This window comes from Prinia subflava, chromosome 12 (genome assembly GCF_021018805.1).
Source record: "Prinia subflava isolate CZ2003 ecotype Zambia chromosome 12, Cam_Psub_1.2, whole genome shotgun sequence".
NCBI classification, from domain to species: Eukaryota; Metazoa; Chordata; class Aves; order Passeriformes; family Cisticolidae; genus Prinia; species Prinia subflava.
Window position 1 is genome coordinate 1,983,388 of NC_086258.1, and position 25,433 is coordinate 2,008,820.

General features: G+C 50.5%; 1 protein-coding gene and 1 long non-coding RNA gene across 3 annotated transcripts in view; both read left to right on the plus strand.

The window, feature by feature from the left end:
• LOC134557278 (histone-lysine N-methyltransferase EHMT1-like) overlaps positions 1-25,433 on the plus strand; it is a 119,457-nt gene that overhangs the window by 266 nt on the left and 93,758 nt on the right. The gene's annotated exons all lie outside the window — the stretch shown is intronic.
• LOC134557279 (uncharacterized) lies at positions 213-5,027 on the plus strand. Its single transcript, XR_010082013.1, has 3 exons — positions 213-844; positions 3,483-3,576; positions 3,952-5,027. It is a non-coding gene; the product is annotated as an uncharacterized LOC134557279 (long non-coding RNA).

Here is a 25,433-nt window from a genome sequence, read left to right on the forward strand (position 1 = left end):
ATAAGTTACACCCCTCCACGGTGAGTCAGTGGTATGTGCCATACAGATTCCGGGGCTCCCCCCAATGGGAGCGAGTGCGTGTGGCGGAGGCGGGAGGGGGGAGCGGCGGGGCCGCCATCCATGTTCCGGGGCCGCCCCATGCGGCGGGGCGGCGCTGGCGCGGCTCCATCCAGAGTCCGGGGCCCGGCCGGGCGCGGCGGCGGCGGCGGCGGGCGGGCCGGTGTTATGAGCCATGCAGGGTCCGGGGCGGCGGCGGGCGGGAGTCATGCAGGGTCCCGGGCCCGCGGGCGGGAGGAGCCCCAGGGGGACGCGGGGCTGCGCGTCCCGGGGGAGCCCGGCTCGGCAGTCTGGGCTCCCGGCTCGGCGCTCCGGGCTCCCGGCTCGGCAGGCTGGGCTCCCGGCTCGGCAGGCTGGGCTCTCCGCTCCTCCGGGAACCGGAGAGCGGCTCCGTGGCTGCCCTGCCGCTCCGGGCATGTACAGTCAGTCGTGGAATGGTTTGGGTCGGACGGGACCTGAACATCTAGTGCCGCCCCCTGCCATGGGCAGGGACACCACCACCCCGGGGTGCTCCGAGCCCCGTCCAGCCTGACCTGGGACACTGCCAGGGATCAAGCACAGCATCCCTGTGCCAGGCGGGCCGGCTCGGGGTGCCAGGGCACAGCCGTGGGGTGACAGCAGCGGGGCTGTGACCGTGCACACAGGGCGGCAGCATCGCTCCCGTGCCGGGCTCTGACTGCTGCCCCGGCCGTGCAGAGAACATAAACTTGTCACCAGTGTGTGCCCTCAGGTGAACGCTGGAGTGCGGCTGGGCTGGCTGCTGGGCCTGCACAGAGAGGGCCGCGAGGTAATGACACAGGTGTGCATGGCACACGGGCTGCGTGACACAGGTGTACATGGCACACGGGCTGTGTGACACAGGTGTGCACTGTACACGGGCTGTGACACAGGTGTGCATGGCACACGGGCTGTGTGACACAGGTGTGCGTGGCACACGGGCTGTGTGACACAGGTGTGCGTGGCACACGGGCTGTGTGACACAGGTGTGCACTGTACACGGGCTGTGACACAGGTGTGCATGGCACACGGGCTGTGTGACACAGGTGTGCATTGTACACGGGCTGTGTGACACAGGTGTGCAGTGTACACGGGCTGTGACACAGGTGTGCAGTGTACACGGGCTGTGTGACACAGGTGTGCATGGCACACGGGCTGTGTGACACAGGTGTGCGTGGCACACGGGCTGTGTGACACAGGTGTGCGTGGCACACGGGCTGTGTGACACAGGTGTGCGTGGCACACGGGCTGTGACACAGGTGTGCAGTGTACACGGGCTGTGTGACACAGGTGTGCGTGGCACACGGGCTGTGTGACACAGGTGTGCGTGGCACACGGGCTGTGTGACACAGGTGTGCGTGGCACACGGGCTGTGTGACACAGGTGTGCGTGGCACACGGGCTGTGTGACACAGGTGTGCATTGTACACGGGCTGTGTGACACAGGTGTGCATGGCACACGGGCTGTGTGACACAGGTGTGCGTGGCACACGGGCTGTGTGACACAGGTGTGCATGGCACACGGGCTGTGACACAGGTGTGCATGGCACACGGGCTGTGTGACACAGGTGTGCGTGGCACACGGGCTGTGTGACACAGGTGTGCATGGCACACGGGCTGTGTGACAGGTGTGCATGGCACACGGGCTGTGTGACACAGGTGTGCATTGTACACGGGCTGTGTGACACAGGTGTGCAGCTGTGCAGAGGCTGTGACACAGGTGTGCATTGTACACGGGCTGTGACACAGGTGTGCAGTGTACACGGGCTGTGTCACAGGTGTGCATGGCACACGGGCTGTGTGACACAGGTGTGCATTGTACACGGGCTGTGTGACACAGGTGTGCAGTGTACACGGGCTGTGTGACACAGGTGTGCAGTGTACACGGGCTGTGTGACACAGGTGTGCATGGCACACGGGCTGTCACACAGGTGTGCAGCTGTGCAGAGACTGTCACACAGGTGTGCATTGTACACAGACTATAATACAGATTTGCACTGTACACAGACTAATAGAGGTGTACAGTTGTACACAGGCTATAATGCAGGTGTACATGCGTGTACAGACTATAATACAGGTGTGCATCATCCTCAGACTGTTATACAGGTGTGCATCTTACACAGACTGTGATCCAGGTGTGCATCATTCTCAGGCTGTGACCCAGGTGTGCACTGTACACAGACTGTGACCCAGGTGTGCACTGTACACAGACTGATCCAGGTGTGCATCATTCTCAGGCTGTGACTCAGGTGCACACTCCTGTACAGGCCAGCTGGAGCTGGGCCGAGCGGCTGCTTGTGGCCGCAGCCAGGTGTGGTCACTGGCCCGGGCCCACCCAGGGGTGACAGGCTGGCTGCTGCCTTTCCCCACTCTCCCTGTCTGCAGTACCTTGTTGACAGGGCTGTGCTCTGGCCCGGAACGTCTGCCTGGCGTGGGGTGAAGGTTGTGGCACGGCCACGCAGGTGACACTAGCAGTGCTTTGGAAGTGCTGCAGACAGCTTGGATTTATCACTCAGACAGGATTCCCATCACTGTTGCTGGGAGATTGTTCAAGGCTTCCTTTATGGCCTGTCACAATTGGCCTGATCCTGCTGCCTTTCCCTTGTGCTTTTGGAGAGGATGAGTGTTAATTTTTCCCTGCAACAGAGGAATCAGCCCTCGAGTGCCTGTGTGATTCCATGGTCCAGTTTTGCTCTCAGGAGAATGGCACGGCTGTAACTGGGGCAGGAGTTGGCTAATAGCTCATCAGCTCCTGATGCACAGGTCAGTCCTAGCCCTGCAGACACACAGGTTTTATTTTGGGAAGCACCCAGGAGCCCTGGCTGGGTCTGCCCTGTGAGCGGAGCATTAAGAGCCACTGCTCTCAGTCAGGCAGAGTATCCCCAGATGTTGCTGTGGATTATGGGGAGGGAACAGTGACTCATTTGGAGTTTAATTCCTCCCCTCCCCCATGAACTCAGTTCTGTCTGAGGCCACATCTTGCTTATACCCCTCTGAGGCCACAGGGGAGGAAGTTGGTGTAAGTCAGGCTGGAATGTGGGGTCTGCAGGAGAAGCTCTTTGCCTCCCCAGGGCTGGTGTGGGAGAGCGAGGGAAAACATCCCACATCCACAGTGTTCTGCCAAGTGCAAGATGGGATTGTTTCACTTGGTTAAGAGAGGTGCAGACGTGTGTTTTTGGGAGGAGATCCTTGATCCCAGTGAAGAGCTGGGAGAGAGTGGGCAGGTTGGGAAGGTGATGCCTGTGTCTCTGCAGGGAGTGCCCAACCACCTGTAGACAACTCTGCTGAACTCCAGACAAAAACTCCCAGGCTAGAACAGCTTCTTGTCAGATCTTATTGTTGATGGGTGAGGGACAATCTCTTTAAACACCAAGTTCTTGCTAAATCCTGTGAACTTCAGTCGTTGTTCTCTTCTGTTACCTGTCCCAGGTGATTCTGTGTTGGGGAGTGGCTGTGCTGCAGTCCTTTGGTGCAGTAACCATGAGGCTGCAGAAAAATCTGATTCTGCTGTTGGATTTCTTGTGTAGGTATCTTATATCCAGTCCAGTTTGGGGTTGTTACGTGCTTCAGACCTACTGCACTAAAGTTTAAATTTTAAGGAATTGAGTTTTGAGGAATTGAGCCTTGCTCAGCCATGTATGGTGGTTCATGTTCATCGGATTTGGTGCTGCTCCTCCAGTTTGCATCAGTTTGGTGAAGAGCTGCCCTTGTGTTTGTGTTTCCTAAAATACTTGTTTGGTGCAAGTCTGAAGTTCAAGCTGTGATGTTTTTCTGGGGCTCGTGGTAACCTGGGGAGGCTGGTGCAGGAAGCGAGGTGCGTGTGTGGCTTTGAGTGAAGTGGTTCCCTTCAGAAGTCACACTGCATTTTTCATCATTTTTTTCCCTTCTGTCTGTTCAGATCTGTAAAATCTCTCTTCTGGAGGTGCAGCTTTGATCTCTAAAGCGACGAGCCGGCAGAGCGGGCAGGATTCCTGGCTGGGGCTGGATCTGGGATGGACTCAGCACCCAGCAGCTCCCCACGCTGGGGCTGAGCAGTGCTCACATCAGCCGTGGTGCTGAGGCCTCTCCCTGGCTTTGATCCCGGCTCTCATCTCCTGCAGCCGGTGCTGGGAGCTCGGCTGAGCCCCCTGCCAGCTCAGTGACTTCCCCACAGCATCAAGGGACAGCATTTCCCCGGCTCTGCCTGGAGAGAGGCTCCTGCAGCAGGGCTGGGTGCAGGAGGGATGGCAGGAGCTGAGGAGCAGCCTCGGAGCGGCGAGCACGAAGGGCAGAGCTGCAGATCCCCACTCTGTGCCTGGCAGGTACAATCCAGCTCTGCCTCCAGGCCTGCCCTCCCTCGTTCCCTCCTGCCAGTCAGGAGAGGCTTTTAACTCACATCTCATTTCAGTCACTTATCTCAGGAGGTGCTGGGTGTTTCAAACCCCACCAGCCCTCCTCGGAGCTGTGTCCTGCAGGGCAGCTGCTTCCCTGGGGATCCCGAGAGCTCTGAGGTGAGCTCACAGCACACTGAACACACACAGCACGCCTCTTTCACTTGTGCTACATTTCTCCTGGGGCACCAGGCTAATACATTTTAACTGTGTCTTTGTACAGAGAAAGAAGGGGGTTATTTTCCCTCTCTGATACTCATAAGGAGGTTTTAGAACTCTGAAGTAGGGAGGTTACTTTGTTAACATGATTATAATTACACATAGCCCTGGCCTGTGTCAAATGGGTGGTAACTTTTACTTTTTCCATGTATTCTCACATCTTGTGGGCTGGCAAAGGCCCGTGGGGAGCTCATCCTTTTCTTCCATCTAGAGAAACTTTAAATAATAACAGAATGAGTAAATATGACTTATGAAGCTTTAAGAAAGCCTTAGAAGTGCCCTTCAGCTGTGCTAAGCTGATGTGACTGAGCCAATGTAACTGAAGAGAGCATCTGAGGAACATTTTGTCAGTCGAGGCAGAATCAAAGGCCTGGGTTATACTTTAAATAAACTCTTCCAATATAATTATGCTGGCTGGAGAGAATGATTTTTCATTTCTTCTTGCTAAAATTGTAATAGAAGTCCTTGCTGTGGATGCAGCTTTATTAGTTTAGAGGTGATCCCAGACCAAGGTGGCTTATATTTTGCTTTCCAAAGCAGAGTCTTGGTCTCCATTTGAGAAGTTTTGCCCACTCAGTTCTCTGTCCATGAACACGAAGCAATTGCTCTCCCACTGCTGTGTCAGCAGAAGCCCTGGGAGAGATGCAATTACCAGCAAAAACCCCAACAGCAATGAGGAGGAGAAGCAGCTCCTCTGTGGAGGGAGCCCGTTGGAGTCTGTGGAGCTGGATCCCTCCCCTGGGAGCAGCTCAGTGAGGAAGGCACGAGCATCCCCGAGCCAGTGCTGGTGCCCTGGGTGTCCCATTTCCAAATGTGCATGAGGGCAGCTGGTGTTGGAATGGTCAGGGACTGATCTGGAATGCCAGTCTGAGGCCTTGCTCTTTATCAGCTTGCCTGGCCTTTTGTGCTCTGTCCTTTCCCCTCTCCTCCCCAGAAGTGCTCGGGTTCCCCTCTCGCTTTTCCCTGGCACAGTGCTGGTTTGGGTCACTGCATCCCAGGAAAGGAGGAGGTGAGAGGGGATTGTCTTTAGTGCAGGACTGTGAGAGGTTCAAGGAGTCTGTTTGGGTGCTTCAAGACACATTTTGCTGGGGAGTTCCCTCTTCCTGACTATTGTGGAGGCCAAAGGTGACCACGAAGCTCACCCAGCTGTGCGAGGATCAGGGGGAGCAGGGAGCAGCCCTGTGAGTCTCTGCCCCCTTGATGTGGGGCTGTGTGGGCAGGGACATCCCATTGCTGATGGCTGGAGTCTGTCTGAAGTGCTGAAGTGAATCCAACAGGGAATGCAGAGTTTGGTGTGTTTAGTTTAGTGCAGTTTAGTTCCCTGCTAGCTCTGGGAAGTTCATAAACCCAGAATAAACCATGTTCGGAAGAACGCTCGGTGTGGCATTGCTGTGTCTAGAAAAAATAGAAAAGCTTTTCAAAGCTTTCCTGCTTTTAAGTAAAACTTTGTAGCACAGCAAAGTATCCAGCACATCCAGCACATCCTCTTCTCAAGTAGGAAATGTTGCTCCAGGAGGATTCCTGTTTCCTTAATGCCCAATCCCCACCATTGTCTTGCCATTTGCTCCCATCTCAGCCCGGGTTTCCATTTGGGATGGTTCAGAGCTGCTCCCGACTCATGGCACGGGCAAATCCTGAGCCAGATGAGCCCACCTGAGCTGTCTGTGTGTACCAGGGCCAGGCTTGGGGCTGGGGATGAGGATTTTGATAATAAATCCATCCTTTTCAGTGCCTCCTCGCAGGAGAGCTCTCAGAGGCAGTGTCAGTTCAGGACAGGGAAATGCTGAGTGGCAGAGCAGAAAATTCAGGTCCACTTCTGTTTGCATAAAGCTGATCATCCTGCAGAGACAGCACATGGGCAGGGAGGAAATTTGCAGGTGGTGCAGCTGGGAGGAAGTAAGTATGGAGCAAGATAACCAGGCTGACATGGATAAACCCCAAAAAAAGCCAGGTAAGTGACTTGGCATTACAGGGAAACGTGAAATTTTGTGAACAGGGATAAAAATAATGACAGTGATTACGTGTCCTTGGTCAGCTGGGCCAGAACCTGCTCCAGAAGGTGCTGTGAGCTCAGTACAGCATTTCCAGCAGCAGCAGAGACTGGGGAGCTGAGCTGAGGGGGGTCAGTGGTGCCCAAAGGCAGCACAGGACCATTCCCTGTGGTGTGGGGACAGCCAGTCCAGGAGCCCCGGGATGCTGTAGCTGCCTGCTCCTGCTGCCCTTGCTGGTGAAAAGAAGAGGAACGAGGTGTTTATTGCTTCTGAGACCAGGCTGCTTCTGGGGGCAGCCAGGATGAACCTGATGGGCTGAGCCATCCCCAGAGAAGGGAGCAGGGCGTGAGGGCATCTCCGTGGGGAGGGAATGGCAGTCCAGGTGTCCGAGGTGCAGCAGGCTGTGCAGGGGCCTTGACTGTGGTAGAAGTTGTTCAGAGTGCTGCCTCAGACATTTAATTAATTTGGAACTCAAATCTGTCCAAGCAGATGTTGACAGAAGGATTTGAGCCTGTTGTCTTGCAAAAGGGAATCCTGATCTCCCCAGGCTCTTGGCCATGACCTGCAGGTGCAATTGAGTACAGCCCTGAGAGCAGTGAAATACATATTTCCCTCCTTCTTTTCATTTTAAAGCATCAGCTCCTGGTTTCTTGAGAATCTGAGCTACCTTCTTCCTCTCCAGTTGTACATTTCCAATCCTTGCAGTTTCAGAGGAAGTTTTAATAGGTAATTTCTCCCACAGGCTCAAAGCCAGGAGGCAAATTACCCCAATGCTTTATCCAACTTCAGTGGGAATTGGGGATGTTTCATACTGCTGACCCAGAGCGTTCAGAAGCTCTGCTTCTCTCAAAAATCATAATATTGTTTCAAGAAGTGGGAAATTAAACATGCACATGGTAGAAGACTTAGAAAGGATTAATGGGTTTCAAAATTACATGCTTCATCCAGCTGCTGATTTGGGAATTGAAAGTGTGCCTGTTGCAGGATTGGGAGGGAGGTACTGAAACGTGGTGTTCCTCAGCATCCAGTGAATGCAAATATCCCTGGTCTGTGATTCCAAAGCCTTGCCCAATCTCCAAACTGACTCCAGGTTTGATGCTGGATTAGCTCAGCCCAGGTGGGAGCAGCTGGGTGGAAAAGCCCTCTGTATATTTTATTTTGTCTTCTCTGTAGTTTAATTTGTCCTCTCTTGATTATCTCAGCTCCTGGGGTGTCACCCAAGGCACGTTTTTAGGCTGCTTTGACTGAAGTTCATTCCCTGTGTGTGAGTTTTGCTTCAGGCACATGGGAGGGACTCATGGAAGGTGCTGGAGGCTCCTCTTGGCTCCTCCTGCCTCTGAGGAGGGTTTGGGTTCTGAAGGGGCAGCACCTCCAGCCTGGAGGTCACTGGGACCTGCACTAAACAGGAGATGGGTGTTGAAGTCACTTGCATTTTCGGGACCTGAGAAATTATCTTTACTGTTTTGGTGCATTTATGTCCACTGGGGTTGGCAGCAAATTTACAGCCTGTCAAGTGTGGGTTTGGAGGTGTAAAGAAGAGAATATTTGTATTTGGGAGATGAAAGCATTAACAATGGGCTGGGAGCTGGTTTGTGTGGTTCCATGTAGAATCCTGCCAGTTTGCACATAAACCTCCAGATTATGAGACTCTAAAGCAAGAGTCTGAATATTTTATTAATCGAAGAGTATTATTAATATTTGATGGCTTAAATCAACACCCAGAAGGCTCTGCAAAAAGCACCACTGCTGAACTGGTAACCAAAACATGAGGTGCTTTTAATTGCAAACTTGTTTGTAATGGCTTTAATCAGCTCTGTGTTTTAAATGTCAAGGATCTGTGAATCCCATACTTTAGAAATCCTTTTGTTCTTTGGATTAGGAAGGGTATTCTTTAGTTTTGCTAGGCTGGATTCAAGTTGGTGCTTTAATACCTTCTTAATATGCAAAGGTGATCGTTTGTAAGGTGTCCTGTCGGGTCTGGAGGTGACATCTGGAATATTTAATCCTTTCTGCCACACTTTGAGGACAAACAAGGACTGTTCCTTTAAAGATGGCCCTCGGACGAGCTGGAATATTTCCTCTTGCTGTAGTGCCAGCTCCTGTAGCTCCGGGAGCATGTGTGGAGAGGTGAGGTGAAGATCCTGGCTGTCCTTTAATCGACATCCCCCTGCACCAGGGAGATGCCACCAGTGAGCAGACAAAGTGCAGCTCCGTCTGCTTTGAATTTGGGCATTCACAGCACCCGGAGCCAGCGCAGCCTCCGGCGTGCAGCGTTGGGAAAGGCCAGCGAGGGGGGATCATATTCTGTCTTTTATTTCCACTCTTGTTTCTAGGAGCTGCAAGTTGTATTTCTCTTGGTTTTTTTTCAAGATTTTTTAAAGACTTCTGCCACACACAGTGAACTCCAGCCTTTCTCGCACTTCTTCTGGGTTTTTTGTGAGTTTTGTCATTTCCTTCCCTGTAGAATGTGCCCTTTGTGCTGGTGATCTGGTTATGTTCTTGTGTTTCTAGGAGTTTGCCTTTGATAAGAGCACGTTGGTATTAATCATTTATGGCTTTTATTAAAACCTTATTGTTTGATGTTTTCTCAGCCTTCCAGACTGCCCTCACAGAGGCTGCTTTATAGACATCATTTATCTCCTGCCCCTGTCTGACAGCAGCCCCAAATTTTCCCTCCTGCTGCAGATGCTGGTGCTTTGTGCAGGGAGGACGTGCATGTTGTGTGGCTGTTGCTGCTGGGATTGGGGCTCGTGTGTGGGCTGGAATTGGGGTTGGAGGCTGTGTCACTGACATGGGACACATGGATTGTCCCCATCCCTATCCCCAGCTTGTCCCCATCCCTATCCCCAGCCCTATTCCCATCCCTATCCCCAGCCCTCGTGTGGCTCAAATACCGACCCGGTGTGATCCCAGGGCTGTGTGAGAGGAGGAGAAGGGCAGGAGGTGATGAGGAATGAGGCTGCTCCGTCAGGTCTGGGCCTTGGCCAGTGCTGGGAAGTTGCAGCAGCCAACTTGCCTTTCTTCACCGGGCCTTTGTTCCCAGGCAGGCTGATGAAAGGCTCCACTGGCCGCAGGAAACCTCCTCCCCACAGCCCTGCAGGGGATGAGCCCCAGGGCTGCCACCCGTGGGGTGCCCAGGCTGCCTCCTGTGACAGGGAGAAGAACCAGCTGGGAGGGAGGATCTCCACTGTGTGCCTTGGGATGAGCCTCAGCACCCTGTGCCTCTTCAGGGAAGGGCAAACCCTAAGGAAATGGTTTGGATGTTCCCAGTGAGCTCCCAAGGACTGGGAGGTTTGATCTGCTCCCCCCCACTCGTGACCCAGCAGCTCGAGGCCGGTGTGGGCAGAGCTGCAGGATTTGCAGACGTGGCCAAGGAGCTGCAGGAGGAGGGCCCGTGTCTGTATTTATGCACTGGATGCCCAGGGATAGCCAAAATTCTTCTTGAAATGACCAAAACTCCACAAGTGGAAGTTGGCGTGGGGCTGCCAAGAGTAACTCCTGGTGCAACAGTGTCTGCTGTAAAGAGAGATGTAAATGTTTCCTGCTGTGTCCCGGTGACTCAGAGCCCTCCCTGCCCCATGGTGATGCTGATGCAGTTGCTGATCCCTGCCAAAGCAAGCAGTCCACACAAGGAGATTAGACAACAGTTCCTGCTCCCCTGCTGGGTGCTCGTTAACATTTCCTTGCTGATGTATTATTAATTAAGCTAATTTTTATTGCCATGTAAGTGTGAAGGGTGCTTTGCAAGCTCAGAGCTGGTGTCCCAGGGCTCCAGGAGCATGGTCCCATGTGTGAAGTGAGGCTTGGACTGTGGTTGAGTGTTGGGAAGAGGTAAATCTATGGTTTTCTTTTTTCTTTTTTCTCTCTTAGCAGCTGCCTGGCTTCATGTCCGGCGAGTGTGGGGCTGTCTGAGCAGAGGGCTGAGGAAATGCTGTCTGTGCAGAATTAGTGCAGACAGACAATAGGACTTAAGTGCAAGCAGAATTTGCAGCATTGACCCTCCATAAGACAGATTACCCAGACTGGAGAATTATACTGAAAAGAGTTTTGGGACCTGATCCAAACCTACAGAAGTCAGGGAGGGATTTGCTATCAGCTGCAGTGAGAGCAGCCTCCCTGCAGTACCCAGGCAATGGGGCAGGCAGCAGCTTAAACAAAAGAAGTTAAAGAAGTGTCCAGGCAAGGCTGGTTGAGGTTTTGCTGCCTCTGGTGCTTTTCCCAGAAGTAAAACAGAGGTAATATTTTCCCAAAGTTCAAAGGCCTGACTTGATGTTGGAAGCCTTTAACTGGAACTGTTGAAGAACTGCAGAATGTTAATTTTTAAATGTACAGATCATCTTCATTAGGGAAGAGATGGTGAGTTACATAACGGTCCCTCTTTTTTGTGCTCTGGTTTTTGGCTTTATTCCTTGACACCATGGCCAGGCCTGATGAAGGGATAGAAAACTTCTAGAAGCACTTTGTAAAGTATGAACTATTTGTGATCAAAGCCAGTGTGACTCTGAATGTCCAGCTCCTCTTCTTAGGACTTGTGATAGCAGCCTTGGATTCACCTTGAAAATGGGACCTGTGATCTTTCATATGTTCTTACTTCGTTCTTAAATTAGGCTAATGCATCCTGTTCCAGCCGGTGCAATTATTAACAAACCTGGGCAATTATGGCATCTGTTGTACAGACATTCTGTGCTCCTTGCTAGGAAAAATACACTTTTAATAAACAAATCCACTTTGACAACCTGTCAAGGACTTTTCTAAAGCAAAATTGAAAGAGTCACCTCAGTGACCTTTCTTTTTTGTTCTGCTGTGTTTGGGTTTTTTACGTGGTTCTTGCAGGAGCACAGCAGTTGCAGCTGGAGGTTCAGGCCTGGTTTCACAGGACAGGGGAGTGGAGGAAAGCAGGGAGGGGATCACAGGGGCTGGATCCCCCCACCAGCATCTCCTGTCCTGCTGTGTCACAGTGCAGGATCCTCTCAGCCACAGCCTTGCAGAAACCCTGGGAAAATCTCTGCTCTCTTGGTTGGTTTAGCTCTTTTACTTTTTTTTTTTTTTCTAATGAGAAAAAGCCCTGAATGTTTTAGCACAAATTCTCAATGCTTTCTTTTATTCCACATGTGACAAATGTATGTGGTTGCTCAGCCTGAGTAGGATCCACTCCATCGTAGGCTGCTACCAGGAGTTCAAGGCAGATCTTAAATCCTACTTAAACCTCCCTCTCCAGCAGATTGGCTTTGTTTGGCTCTGGGCACAGGAGTGGGAAGGAGTGTGTTATATTCAGTACTAGAAGTTAAATTGCATGGAAGGAAAATCAGCCAGGATTGTTTTCTCACTGCATTATCAGAACTGTGGGAAGGTTTGGCCAATGGAGGGTTGTGCTAACTGGAAATATTCCTGTGTGTCACATCACCCGGGGAGGAAAGGCAGGAGGAAAGAGATGGTTTCCTGCCTCTGCCAGACGTTCCCTGCTCCCTGGGTGTCTCAACAGATTGTTCTTCCCTTGCTACCGGGGCCTGAGAGACACAGGCCATGCTGCAAGTGAATTCCCAGGGAAGTGGGAACCCCCAGAATCACCGGATCAGGCTGGAAGGGCCACAGAGGCTCATCAGGCCCATTTCTTTCTGTGGGAATACTTGAATCAAAATGATTGTTGATCTCCCTGCCAGCTGAGCAGTGAGTTTTCCCAAGCTGAGTTTCAGAGGTAATCCCCTGTAACCACTGCCGTTTTCTGGGTGCTGTGTCTCCTCCCCTGAGCTCCCCAGCTGTGCTGTGGCACTGGGCACATCTGTCCCTCCCCACAGGAGGCTGTATCACCTCACTGCCTGCTGGGCTGGGCAGCTCCTGGGAGGAGCAGTGAACATCTCTGTCTTTTCTAGTGCATCCTCTGAGCTGCTGATGTGACAGCAGCAGCTTCTCCAGGGGTATGGTGCCCAAAATCAGATTAAAACCTCTTTCCTTGCCCTGAGAGCCCCCAGGGGTGTGATGAGGGATCTATCTGTGGCATGGGTTGTTTATATGAACACAATTCCATGGGGGAATGGCCCGTGGTCCAGGGCACACCCAAAGCAGGAGGAAGAGGAGCAGGGCAGTGCTGCTGAGAGCTCTGCTCTGGAATTACCCAGCGAGGCCAGACAGGTGGGCTTGGGACTTGCAGACATTAATGCATCAGAGCAATAATTACTAATTGTCGCAGTAATGCTATTCCAGAGCATTCAGCACTGCAGGGAGGGCTGTTTGAGGAGACACGGTGGCACAGACCCTGGGAACAGGCTGCAGGTCCAGGCCCTGGCTGTGTGGGTGGGTGTGAGCCATGCCTCCATCCAGGAATGCTGCCTCGGAATGCTGTGTGGGTGTCTTGGATGGCTTGAATGTGGCTGCAGGTTTTGCTGGCAAAATGATCCTTCCTGAGTGAAGTGAGCTGCTGCCATGGCATAAAGAACATTTTGGATGGGCTCCTGGGCTCTTCCCAGCCCTCCTAAGCAGAGCAGGAGGAGGCAGATGTGACATGTTTCCCCCTCAGTTACAGGTTTTTATCCATTGGATTTGTAGAAATAATTGACAGGATGGTCATGGCAGTTCCTTTGTATGTTGAAAGCAACCACCATTAATGGAGATTGTTTGTATAGTGTTGATACCCAGCCTGAAGCTTTGTGGGAAGGCTTGGGGCACAGCCATGCTGGTATCAGCACATTCTGGCAGGAGAGCATTTCTGTTGGTCTGACTCTGACCTGTCTCAACAGAACTGTCATGTATAAAGGTGCCTTTATCAGGGATGGCTGAAAAGATGCCAAAACTGTGGATAGACCAGTCTTCAGGTTCTTGGATTAATTTACTGCTTTTTTTACATTATGCAGTTCCAGCATTTGTCATTCTGTCTGTTTGAATTTTTGTGTTTCTCAGTGGTTTTTGTTTTAGTGGGTCAAATGGGGAAGAAGCTATTTTGGAATTGAGAAGCTGGGCTGGAGGTGCCAGCTGAGGTGAGGCTGGAGCACATCCCAGTGCTCTGCTCTGCGTGCCATGGGGAAGGTGCAGTGCTGAGCAGAGCACAGAGGGGACAGAGATCCTCCCAGAGCTGTGAGCAGGCATGAGGAGGCATCTGAGCATTGAAACTGGGCTGGCTGGGAAGGTCACACTCACAGCCATGGGTATCAGGGCCTTGGATCAAGTTGCAGCACACCCTCAGTTCTCCTCAGGTGTGGGGTCTCACTGAGCTCTGGGCAGCCTTGGCTGGCTGTTCCCAGGGCCAGGCAGGCTCTGGTGCTGGGATCCTCTGCAGTTCATGTGACTTCTGCACCTCTTGAGTTTTAGTCCAGAGGGGGGATAAATACTGTTCATCCTCTTTGCTGCTTGGTCTGTAACCTGTGCAGGTGATCACAAGGAGGTGATACCAGCTCTGAGCCAGGCTTTGAGCCTCACTTCCCTGGAGCTGGTCCTACCTTTGCTCATTTTCATAATCCACCCTGAGGATTTTTGTGTCTTCATCAGCTTCACTGATGAAGGATTTGCTGAAGCTTTGAAAAAATATAACTTTTTTTGCATTTATACTTCAAGCCAGACACCTCCAGGACTTCTCCTGATGCTGATGCTTAGTTTGTCAGAGTGGTTTGTAGTCCCATGTAGCAAATGTGACTCCTGCAAGGGCTCCCTTTCCTCTCAGAGACTTCTGGAAGCTGTTGGCAGAGCCAGGGTTAAAGCCACAGGTGCAGGTGACAGGAAGACCAGGCACAGAGGGACAGTTTTTGGTACATGACAAAGGTTGCCTTTAAACTGTGTTTTTTATCATGAGCTACAAATCAGAGTTGGTCAGAGCCTTGTGAACAGTGCAGTGCAGAAGAATCCAAGTGTGTGTGAAGGATCTTCTGAGCTCTTCCAAAGTTCTCCAGGATTAGGACTGGGCTGCAGACAGGCTGATGCAGCAAACATGACCCTCCATGGGTGGATTTTGACAGTGGGTTGCCATCTCCCAGCAGCCTGGTGTTTGCTGTCTGTCCCTCCCCAGCCCCAGGGGTGACAGTTCCAATCAGGACACTCCACACACCTTGGGCGCAGTGTCCCTGTGCTGAACCTGCCAGAAGGGGCACAGGCAAGCCCTGAACCAGTCTGCTTTGAGGATTATTTCCTAAAGTATCTGTGTTCCTCACAGCTCGGGCCACCCTGCTAAGGCCTGCAAGGTGCAGTGGGATCCCATTGTCCACCCAGCTCAGTGAACTTCTGGAATGTCACCTAATTTGGATTTGTCCAGTGAGAGGAATTCTGACCACGTCTCCTGCTGCAAGGGCAATCTGCTTCACATGCAAGCAGGGGTCTGCTCTGCCTTTACAGAGAAATATGTCCCTAATTCCTACCTGTGTGCACCCAAGTCATCTGTGAATGCATCCTTGTGCTGGGCATGAAAGGATGGATCACGGAGAGGAGCAGTGCTCTGGTCAGTCACAGGGCTCCTGATAAGAAGCAGACATGGGGCTGAGCTGCTGGAATTTCTTACTGGGATGATCTGTGTGCTAAATTACCATTCTGCCCAGCAGAGGATGGGAGATGGCAGCTCCCTGCTCTAAGGGAGGTCTCCTGGTCCCATTTTACATTGTTGCTGTCTCCTTGATCACACCCTCGGTGGGGCTGTGGAGTCCTTTTGTTCTCTGCTCTACTTTCCAGCATTTTTGTTGCTCTAGCAACACTTCCAGCCCCAAAGCAGCGGGATCCTGGTGCTAACACAATGCTGCATTTGAAAGAAGGAAGCAGAGCACGACAGGTGATCTCCAGCTTTTGTATGGAATGGCTGTGCCTTGAGATGAGAGGATGAATGGCAGGTTGTGATATCATGTTGTCTTGCAACTGGCATTGCTTTTGTCATAGAAGGTGAGAAATAGTCTTGTGTTACTGCCACAGCTGTGGTTTGTAAAGTTGCTCTATTATTTTCCTCGTTTGGAGTAGGACAGCACCAGTTTGAGTGGGGCTGTGGGAGTCAGGCCCATGGCAGGCAGCTCCTTTCTGGGCAAATAAATAATGTTTTCCATGCCCAGCAACTCCAGCAGCTTTTCAGGCTCCTCCCCAGAGCTGTGCTGGCACTGGACTGTCCTTGCAGCATGGATGCACTGACCTGCTGGTCATCTGCACATCTGGAAGGGGAAGGAAAAGGGTCCACATTTTATATCAGAAAGCTGCAGGTATTGTGTGGAAATCTTTCTGGTAGGTTTCCTGCAAAACTCAGGAGCCACTGGTGCTCTGCAGTGCGGTTTGTGGGATCCTGTCAGCTGCTTTGGCATTTTGGAGCTTCTCTATAAATGGTGAGAGTGATACAGGAAGATGGATTTAACACCTTTTTTTTTCTCCTGAGTGCTCTCCCATGCTTTGCCACGGTGCTGCAGACAAGGCTGGCAGTGTAAAAGCCACCTGTAGGTGCTCTGTGGGTAAGAAGAGAAGAAATCCTTTTGAGATTTTGGGCACGGCTTCCCACAGCTTCCTGCTGGCCCAGCCACTGCTGAAAGGACCTGAGTGCACTGTGTGGAGATGGAGGTGAAAACCTCAGCAGGCTCCTCCAGAAGTCTGTCTCAACTGCCAAGTGCAGTTGAAATAATCCTTTATCTGCTGCCTTTCACCCCGACTTCCCTCCCAGACCACTGAAAAGTATTGAAGACAGGATATTTAGAATGTATCCTCAGATACCTGAATTTTGTAAATGGAGTATGAAGATGGAGTACCACCTGTGGGATTGATCTTGTTTCCAGTGGGTCACCCCTTTTTATTTAGATACTAGGCTCAAAATTTTGTTTTTTCAAGCTGGTATGATTGCAGATACTCAGTCTGCAGGATTTGGTCATCATTATACAAACACTTCCTTTCCTGGGAAAAAAAATGGGAGGATATTCCCAAGTAATTCCTTTTCCTCTCTTGGGTACTTTTTGGGCCCCAGCAGCCAGCCTAGGTGGGGTCACTGTGGTGTGGTGGTGGAGCTGCCCCAAACCTGATGAATCTGGGACACTTCTGTAGCACTGAAAGCTCCACAGCTCCAAGGGGCTGGGATTTACAGTGCTTGGGCAGCTTTTGGGTGCCTTGGTTACATCCTCTGTGCCCCGGTGAACTCCTGATGTGGAGGACACAGCTGCAGGCCAGCACCCTCCTGCAGCAGCACGGGCAGGATCATTGCAGTGCTGCCTGTTCTTTTGGTGCTTTGGGGCTGTTCCCATGACCTGCATGGACAAACAGGGAAGTTTCTAGAGTCGCCAGACCTAGATGGAAGGTTGTGATTACCCTTGCAGTGATAGATAGATAGATAGATAGATAGATAGATAGATAGATAGATAGATAGATAGATAGAGGTTACCATTGCACTGCGCTGGCATTCCAGCTGTGTGCTCAGATTGCTGCAAATTAAATAGGCAATTTTTATCTTTTTTTCATAGAAATGGGCCTGTAAAGGGAGTCTGCACTGAGAGCATAAAATGCCTCTATGAGTTTTCAGCTGGTCTTCTTTGTTGTGCTGTTGGCACTGCTGGGTTTAAAGTGTCGCCTCTGGGTCACACTGAAATGCTCAAGAGGAGCCTTTGGCTCGTGTGCTTCTATCATGTTTAGGCCATGAAAAAGTGAGGAAGTGCATTTCCTGGGATGAAATGATTAATTGTACACCCAGGGTACGGAGGTCACAGCAGGGAGATAAGAGAGCTGCCAATAATTTGCAGTCTTGGTGGTGTTAAACACATTTTTGGGAGGTTTGAGGCTCTTGGTGAGCAACAAGGTGTGTCCGAGGGACTGGGGAGTCATTGTTTAAAGGAGAAAGGTTTTGCTTCCTCCTCTCCCTCTCATCATCTTCATCCAGCTGCCACTCATGCTACTTCTGAGGGATGAGGAGTGTCAGGGGTGGATTTCAGCACATCTCCTTCTATCTCTGGTGCTGTAAATTAGTGATAGCCACCACGCTCTTCTGCAGGAATCCCCCTGACCTGGCTGCTCTTCCAGCCAGTTTGAAGGCTGGGTGGGTTTTTAAATGATGATATTTTAAAATTTGAGAACAGCTTTGATTTATTGACCTGCTGCCTCCACAAATCGAGCTGTCTGGGCTGGCATCTGCAGATAAGAGGCTGTCGAGTAATTGCTTATTATTGACTGATTGCCAGCTCGGGCTGTTTGCTTGCAGAAGAATCAATAGTAGTCAATTGTCAAAGTCTAAACTCTCAGGGAGTGTGACTGGTTTCCAAATTAGGAGTGACAGGTCAGGATAACTCCACAGTTGCTCTCCCACCTTCACGCATGGGTGTAATGCTGCCGTGGAGGAGGAGGTGTGGGACATCTTTTCCTCCAGCGAGGCTTTTTCACATCTGCCTTCTCCAAAGTCTGGGGTTTTCTTTGCAGGGGTTTTCAGGGTCGGATCCCACCTGGCCCCAGACCTTCCCTGGAGGAGCTGGGATGGGCTCAGCAGCACCTGAGATCCATGGGAGGTGAGGGCAGGATGAAGTGCAGCCATCAGTCACTAATTCCCCGAAGGATGGAGCAGGGAGGGGTGGCTGAACAGCCTGTGCTCTGACACATCCCAACCAACCAGTTTGGATGCTTTATAAATAAAACAAAGCCTCTATTTTAATGCATGGTAACAGAGATTCCCTTTCTGGGGGTGATTCTATTTAGGTGGCAACAGAGCAAAATTTCCGTGTCACCATAGGTTTCATCATTTCTTGCGGGGACGGTCGCTATGGTGAGCGTTCATTGTCAAACACAGCCATAGCCCTTCTTTAACACTCTCCTGACATCCTGCCTCTTTGTGGATTCTCTTGTAGGACTTAAAATGTTAAAGGGGCTTCATGGCATCAAAGACACTCAAGGCTTTTTGAAAAATAAATACATGTTTAGGTGTTGTAATGGCCGGGGCGAAGCCTGGCGCTGGATCTGGGAAGTGATCTCAGACCTTGGGCTGCAGCCCCCTCTGGGATTTTTCTCCCTGGGCTCAGAGGTTGTGATTTTTCCTGGACTCCGGGGTTGCAGTCTGGTCTCTGTGTGTCCTAGACTCATGATGGGTTTAAAACTTGAAATAAGAGCCCTTTGGGGGGAGGGGGAGGCTTGGATCTCTTTCAGCTACAAAGAGCAATTAAGCAACAGGACATAAAATAGATAAATGGGAAGGGGAAGGGCAGAACCCTGGAATATGAGAAGATGAAAATGGAAGAAACTGTTTCTGCAGTGTATTTGTCCTTAATTTTGGAGCTTTATTTTCACCAGGAAGGCTTTGAATTGAGGTACATCATTTGAGGTGAGGGAGAAATATCTCAAACAGAGCAGTTTAATCTACAGTGGTCTAGGAGAGAATGGACAAGATTACTTGAACAGCCTTCTTTAGAATCTGGATTTGTTGTCCACCAGCAAATCCTCATTTGCATGGGTCCTTAATCTGTGGAGTTAAATGTGTCTCAGGATCTGTTACCAACTGTGATGCAGAGTTGAGAACTAGATTTTTAAAGCTATTCCTTTTTATTGGAATGTTTCCCCTCCCCCTTCCTGCACCCCAAATTATCTTCCTGATTTTTTCTGAAAAGCAAAGATGAGCCAACAAGTGATGCAAAAGGAGAAGAGAAGAAGGTATTTTTTGCCTCCAGATTCAGAGGATGAACTGTCCACCAGGCTGTAGAGAAAAGCCAAGGTCAGACATTTCAAACGAGTGTCGCAGGGAAGCCACCGCCCCCCTCCTTCCTGAAAGGGGCCATGGACGACAAATCTTTCAACCTCCTTGGAGCTGGAGGCTTGGGCAGAGATCCTTTGTGGAGCCCTGGGAAGGGCTTGAGCCCTTGCTTTGGGGGCTGCTGGCTCAGCCTGGAGCCCTGAAATGGCATTTCCTCATGTGTGCAGCAGCCCTCACTCATGAAATGGATGCAAGTGCTGAAAAAGCTCCCGCGTGAGCATGCTCACTGGAAGATTAATCCTTTAGAGGGAGTTGGAGAGTTAAGCTACTGTAATTTCTCTGCAGTTGGCTGCAGTAAACAACTGCTCTAAAGACACGAGGAAAAAAATTGACGGAGGTATATGGCATTAATGTACATATCTTTTTGTGTTTCTCCTTTCAGGTTGAGGGTTTGAGAAAGGTTTTTTCTCTAAGAGCCGGGGAAGAGGGAGCTGTGTAATGATTTTATGGGTGACCTTCATGTTGTGGTTTCTTTTTTTCCTCCAGGCCAAAGTAATCCTATTTCTGTGCAAGGCCATACTGAGGCTCGCGCTGACTTTCTAGAGCTGGGGTAGAGCACCAGGGTGGCTTCACGTTGAGTTAAATGATTAGAGGAGGTGAGGCCTTGCTGCTCGTTGAGCTGTGTTGGCAGAAGGAAGCTGAAAACACCTCGTCCTGTTTAGTTGTGAGCAGAACCCAGTGGGACTCGATCTATCATGCTTCTTTTGGGAAGAAAATGTGTGACAGGATTAGCTTTGCCTACAGAAGAATAGTCTTTTGCTTTTGATTATTACTATTATTTTGCTCCCCCTCCTCCCCATGCCTGAGGAGCTGCAATCCCGTGTCAGATGGGGGAAGGAAAACGATCCTTGAGCTATTTTGGCTTTGCTTTGAAGGCTGGTGACTCTCGGCGTGTTGAGGAGGGATGCCTTGGCAGCCAGGTAAGTGTTGCAGGCACAGGGATTGTGTCAAGGTGAAACTGAGCCCCTTCCTCCCCAATCCCTGCTTTGTGGGGGCATCCTGGAGGAAGGGAAACCTGGGATGGCTCCTAATGAGCGAAGAGTGTTTTCTCTACTCGCCTCCAGACGCGTGGGTGAAGGAGGATGTGATTTACCATCCCTGGTGCTTTGTATCAGCTTCCTCTGAACGCAGCACAAGCCATGGAGGGCCAACCTGGGCTCCCAGGACGTCAAGCAGGAATGCCTGGGTGCCTTGGTTTTTGTCAGGCTGCTCCAGCTGGGAGAGGCAGTGCTCCCTGACCACGGCTTGTGCCTTTACCTCTCACAAACTTCGCTCTGATCCCTGGGGATGGCGAGGAAATGGAGGTGATCTGTCAGCAAAACGTGCCTGGCGTGGGGCGGGGGTGGGGAAGGGCATTGTTCTGTTCTGTACCTGACTGCAAGGGAGCAGGAGGGGCTGGGGGTCACCCCTGGGCAGTCGCCCAGGACTGCAAGGAGGGCACGCCCTTCCTCCTTGAGGAGGGAATAATCAGAGGTGCAACTGCAAATCCCGGGGTTGCCTGGCTCTGGGAGCGCTCCTGGTGTTGCCCGGTGTGAAATTTATGTCCAAAGGCTTTTATCAGAAAATGGCTTCGTGTTTCCTTGGAGTGGTGTGAAGAAGGGAATAATAATTCAATAATTTAGCAAATGTCAGTGGCTCCCACTAGGTTGGTCCTGAGGTTGCTGTCAGCTTCCATGTGATACCCAGGTGGATTCTAACACTGCTGGATGAGTTCAGAAGGGCAATTCTGTTACAGACTTGGATAAGCTCGAGATGCTGCGGATTTGAAGAAAATTTTGCCACCCCAATGTTGAGGTTTTTTTGCTTAGTCCCTCCTTTTCCCCTCCTTTCCAGAAGCTCTGGCTAGCACAGCCTGTCTGTTCTGTGGATGGTTTTAGGGAACATTGATGGCTGTGTGCGTAGGGGGAATAATTAGCTACCAAATGCAAATAGATTGTTTCTTGCTGTTTCAAAATCATTGTAATTTCTATTGATGATGGGTTAATTATAACTTTGTTTTGATGGGCATGAGGGAAATGATAGAGATATAGCAATATAAATCTATATAGGGAAGGATGTTGTTGTCAGAATATTGTTTTGGAGATGATTGTGAGAACAAAGACTCGTGTCGTGGAGGACCATGGTTGTGTCAGGATTCGGTGGGGCTGCTCGTTTCTCAGTGGTGGATGAGTGTTTTCTCTTTCACATTTTTTACTGATGCCAGTGACGTATCTGTCACCATGACAAGGGGTTTTAGTTCAGAGAAAAATGATCAACTTCTATTTAAAAGCATGTTTGGTGGAAGAACTGGGAAATAGTTTTTTGGAGAAGCAAAGTTGAAAGCAAGAAAGTTAAAGGAAACCATAAAAATCTGTGATCAGGGTATAACAAAAATGCATCTTGAGGCTGAGGTGTGCAGGTGGGGCTGCTTTACCAGGGCAGGGCCCAAGGGCCCAGGACTGGTCCTTGGTCTGGAACGAGGTGCTGTCCCCCAGTGCAGGTCATTGCTGTCCTTCCCTTTTCCAGATGGTCACTTTAGGGAGCCTGGATCCATCATCTCATCCTTTATTTCACCCTCACTGGGAAGAGTAATCAGGTTCACCCCTGAAATGGTTTGGACCAGCTTTAAACCTTTTCCTCCTGTTTCCAGTCCCAGAATGGGGGAAAGGCTCAGCAAAGGGACAAAGGTCACACTTTCCTCAGTGCCATGTGTGTTAGCTCAAAGCCAGAGGATAAAGTCCTACCCCTCTTCTTGTTTTAGAGTAAAATGGGGGAAATGAGCTATTTTCAGTGGCAGAGGAGAGTCCCCAGCACAGAGCACCATGCTTCAGCCTTACCAAACCTTTGGTGGCCTGGGCACTTGATGCCTCTGGATCAGAGCAGCTTTTGGGCATTTTGAGACTTTTGGGAATCCTCATCCCACCCTGCTTCCCTCCTGTGCAGGGCTCCTCTCTTCCAGGGGGACATTCAGCTCTTTTCCAGCAAGCCCTGGAACTGGTAAGTTTGGAAGGAAAAAAAGTAGCTACTACCAAATCTAATTTCAGTTTGTGTGTTTGTTCTTGGGCTCTGCCAGAGGAACTCTGCAGGTCCCTGCTGGGTGTTCCCATGGAGTGGGCACCTCTCTGTCCTCACAAACCCTGAGCACCCTGGCGTGTCTGAGCTGAGGGGGATTCTTAATCCCATGGAACTGTGTCCAGTGCCTGCTGCAGGGTGTGGGATGTGCAGGGCATGCAGGGCAGGGACTCCTGGGTGCTTTCTTTGAGATGGGTGACTTGGGCTTTGCAGGAGGATTCATTGCTTGGATTTGCACATTACTGTCTTTAGATTTGTGTGAAAAATTCTGCCTGTGGGGCCAGTTTTGTCTCTTTCTCCACCAGCACAGCTTTGTTCAGTGAAAGAACTGAAACCTGAACTTGGGACTTGCTCACCTTTTTGGTATCACATCAGCCCAGGACTGTATTCAAAGCAGAAAGAACAAGATGGGACAGAATCCTACAGGTGTATCCAAAAAACCTCATGCAACCTTGGCAATCCCAGAGAGGAGAAAGTGACTCTGCTGGATATACACGGCAAGCAAGTCCCAGTCTTTAATAATCCAGCAGTGACCACTTCAAAGCCTGGTGGCTTTGCTTCTCTCTGAGTGCTTCAGCCAACCTGGACTCAACTGGCAATGCCTTTAGGAGCAGATGTTCTGACAGGAGCCCTGGAATTGTTTGCTGTGGTGAATCCTCTCTGTGGTGATGCTGTGTGGAAGGGTTTGCTGTCACGCACAGCATTTCTCCACCTGCAGAGGAGTTTTATCTCCTGCTCTCCTGCCTTCCTGGCCATTTTGAAATCCAACTTAAGGCTGAATTTTGGCTTCCTGAACACCCTGGGCTCAGTACTTGCTTCTGCATCCTTGTTCTGTGTCCTTTGGCAGTGCTGTCCCCCTGCCCAAACGCTCCTGGGTGAAGCAGGGAAGGATCTTGGGGCATCCTGTGCTCCTTGGAGCTGATGGAGCCTTGCATGGAGAGAGGACCTGAGGAAGCCTGAAAGCACCAGCTGGCAAAGGAGACTCCTCACCCCCCTTTTCCCTGAGGATCAGTGAGTGAAGTGACAGACACAGGGGAAGGAGCTGTGATTTTTAACCCGGATGTGGACTCATAGAATAACTCTGTTCCTGTGGTGAATGGGGTTTGATGCATGGACCAGCACAGAGAACATCCAGGGTTCTGAGGGTGAGAGAAACAGTGCAAGGGTCACATCATGCTGGGAAAAATATGGTTGTGGGAAGGGGAAGATGGAATAAAAATCCTGCTTTAAGGACCTGCAGGGGAGAGGTGGAGTTAAACAGTGAGAGAGCAGAAATGCAGAGACAGGGCTGTAGGGAGAGGTCTGGGATGGATGGATGGATGGATGGATGGATGGATGAAGTTTGAAGGTGGTGGTGATTTGATGGCTCCTAAAAATCCAAAAAGGCAGAAAAAGGGAGAGGAAATGAGCTGCAGGTGATTCTTCAGGCGCTGTCTAGTCCATGACCTACTTGAAGCCACAGTGCTGTGCAGCTGGAGGAGAAACAGAGGAAATGTTCCCTGTGGGCAGCACAGGGTGTGGCATGGGCAGGAGCCCTTCCCAGTGGTGCTGCCTTCAGCTGCTGGGATGTGGCTGTGCCAGGGCACCTGGAGTTTGTGACTGGAGGAGGGACAGGGAGAGTTTGAGCTGTTTCCTGCTGGAGGGAGATGGTGCAGGATCCTGAAACCAGGCTCAGATTTGGGAGCTGCCATAAACATATGGGCTCCTGGATGCAGGAGATCCTTCCCTTGGGGATGTGGAGCACTGGAGAGCTGTTCTGTGTGGGGACATGGCTCACCCAGACCCCCTGGACAGTAGGGATTATTCATCCCCCACCTCCTCATAATGCATTGCAAACTGAAAGTCTGCCTCCTCCTGCTTCTGCTCCTTCAGGAGCCCCCACTAACCTAATCATTCTTAATCTTGTGTTATTTTCCAGATCATCAGTTTGATTTCTCAGTACTTCTACAGTCCTTAGTGTTCCTGGGAATCTGTGCCTCCATCAATTATCTCTGTTTCTTTTTGAGGCTGTAGCAACCTTGAACCACAGTTTCCATCCTATTTTTATAACTAATTCTGCTTGTTAGAGGAGTCCTCCAGAAATAACTCCACAGTTCTTACCAAGATACCCCAAATTTTTCTCAGTAAATAATTCCATCTCATCCTAATATGAACTTCAAGGCTCTCATCTTCCATTTGTTCCCTTCTCCCTCTGGGGTTTGGGAGTGAAATACCTTTTACTTTATTCATATATGTAGGTGTACATGTGTGTCACAGGGTGTCAGACCTCCCTTTAACCATGTTAACTGTGGTGCTGAAAATCTGCTGCCAAAGTGTCCAATAGTGGCTGCTTCAGATTTACCTCTGGTCCAAATGAGACTGGGAAGTGGCCTCTGTATTTTTTGATGGGGGCTGTTCTGATTTGCTGTATTAAATAAATATATAAAGTGGCTCTAAGAGTGAGATGCCAGCCTTCCTCCTGCTGAAGGCATAGAGGCAGTGGTTTGTGAGTCAGCAGTCCAAGGTTAACTCCAAAACTTCTGCTCTTCCCTTGCAACAGCCATCCCAGGAAATCATTTCTCTGGAAAGGAAAATGAAAGAAACCTGTCCTTTGTTTTTCAGAAGTTGTGAATCGTGCTCTTGTTTAAGCTGATTATTTTATTTATTCCAATAATCCTCTCTTCCAGAATAAAGGAAAATTAATTGTCTTCCTATTTCCATAATGGTTTGCCCTTCAGACAGTTGCCAGGCAAAGTGCTTAAAACTGAAATGAAAAGATGGTGAATGCTTAAAATCATTGTGCCACTGTAGGAACATGTTTGTATTTAATAGGGTGGTATCACACTGTCCCAGAGTGTTATTTGCTCTGGGTTCTGTAGGATTAGGAGGTTTTTTTTTGCTTCTGCATATGAAAACGGGGTCAAGCCTGCTGTGGTAGATAGTGCAAGTCTTAGGTAGGATTTTGCTAGAGAGATGGACTGCCTGCAGCTGAGACCCTAAAATTATCCAGCATTAATGGGGAGAGTTGTCACTGGGCTTGGTTGTGTTTGTCTGCAGTGACAGTGCCTGGAGATGGGCAAGGGCTTCCTTCCTTACAGGTGTGATGGGACAA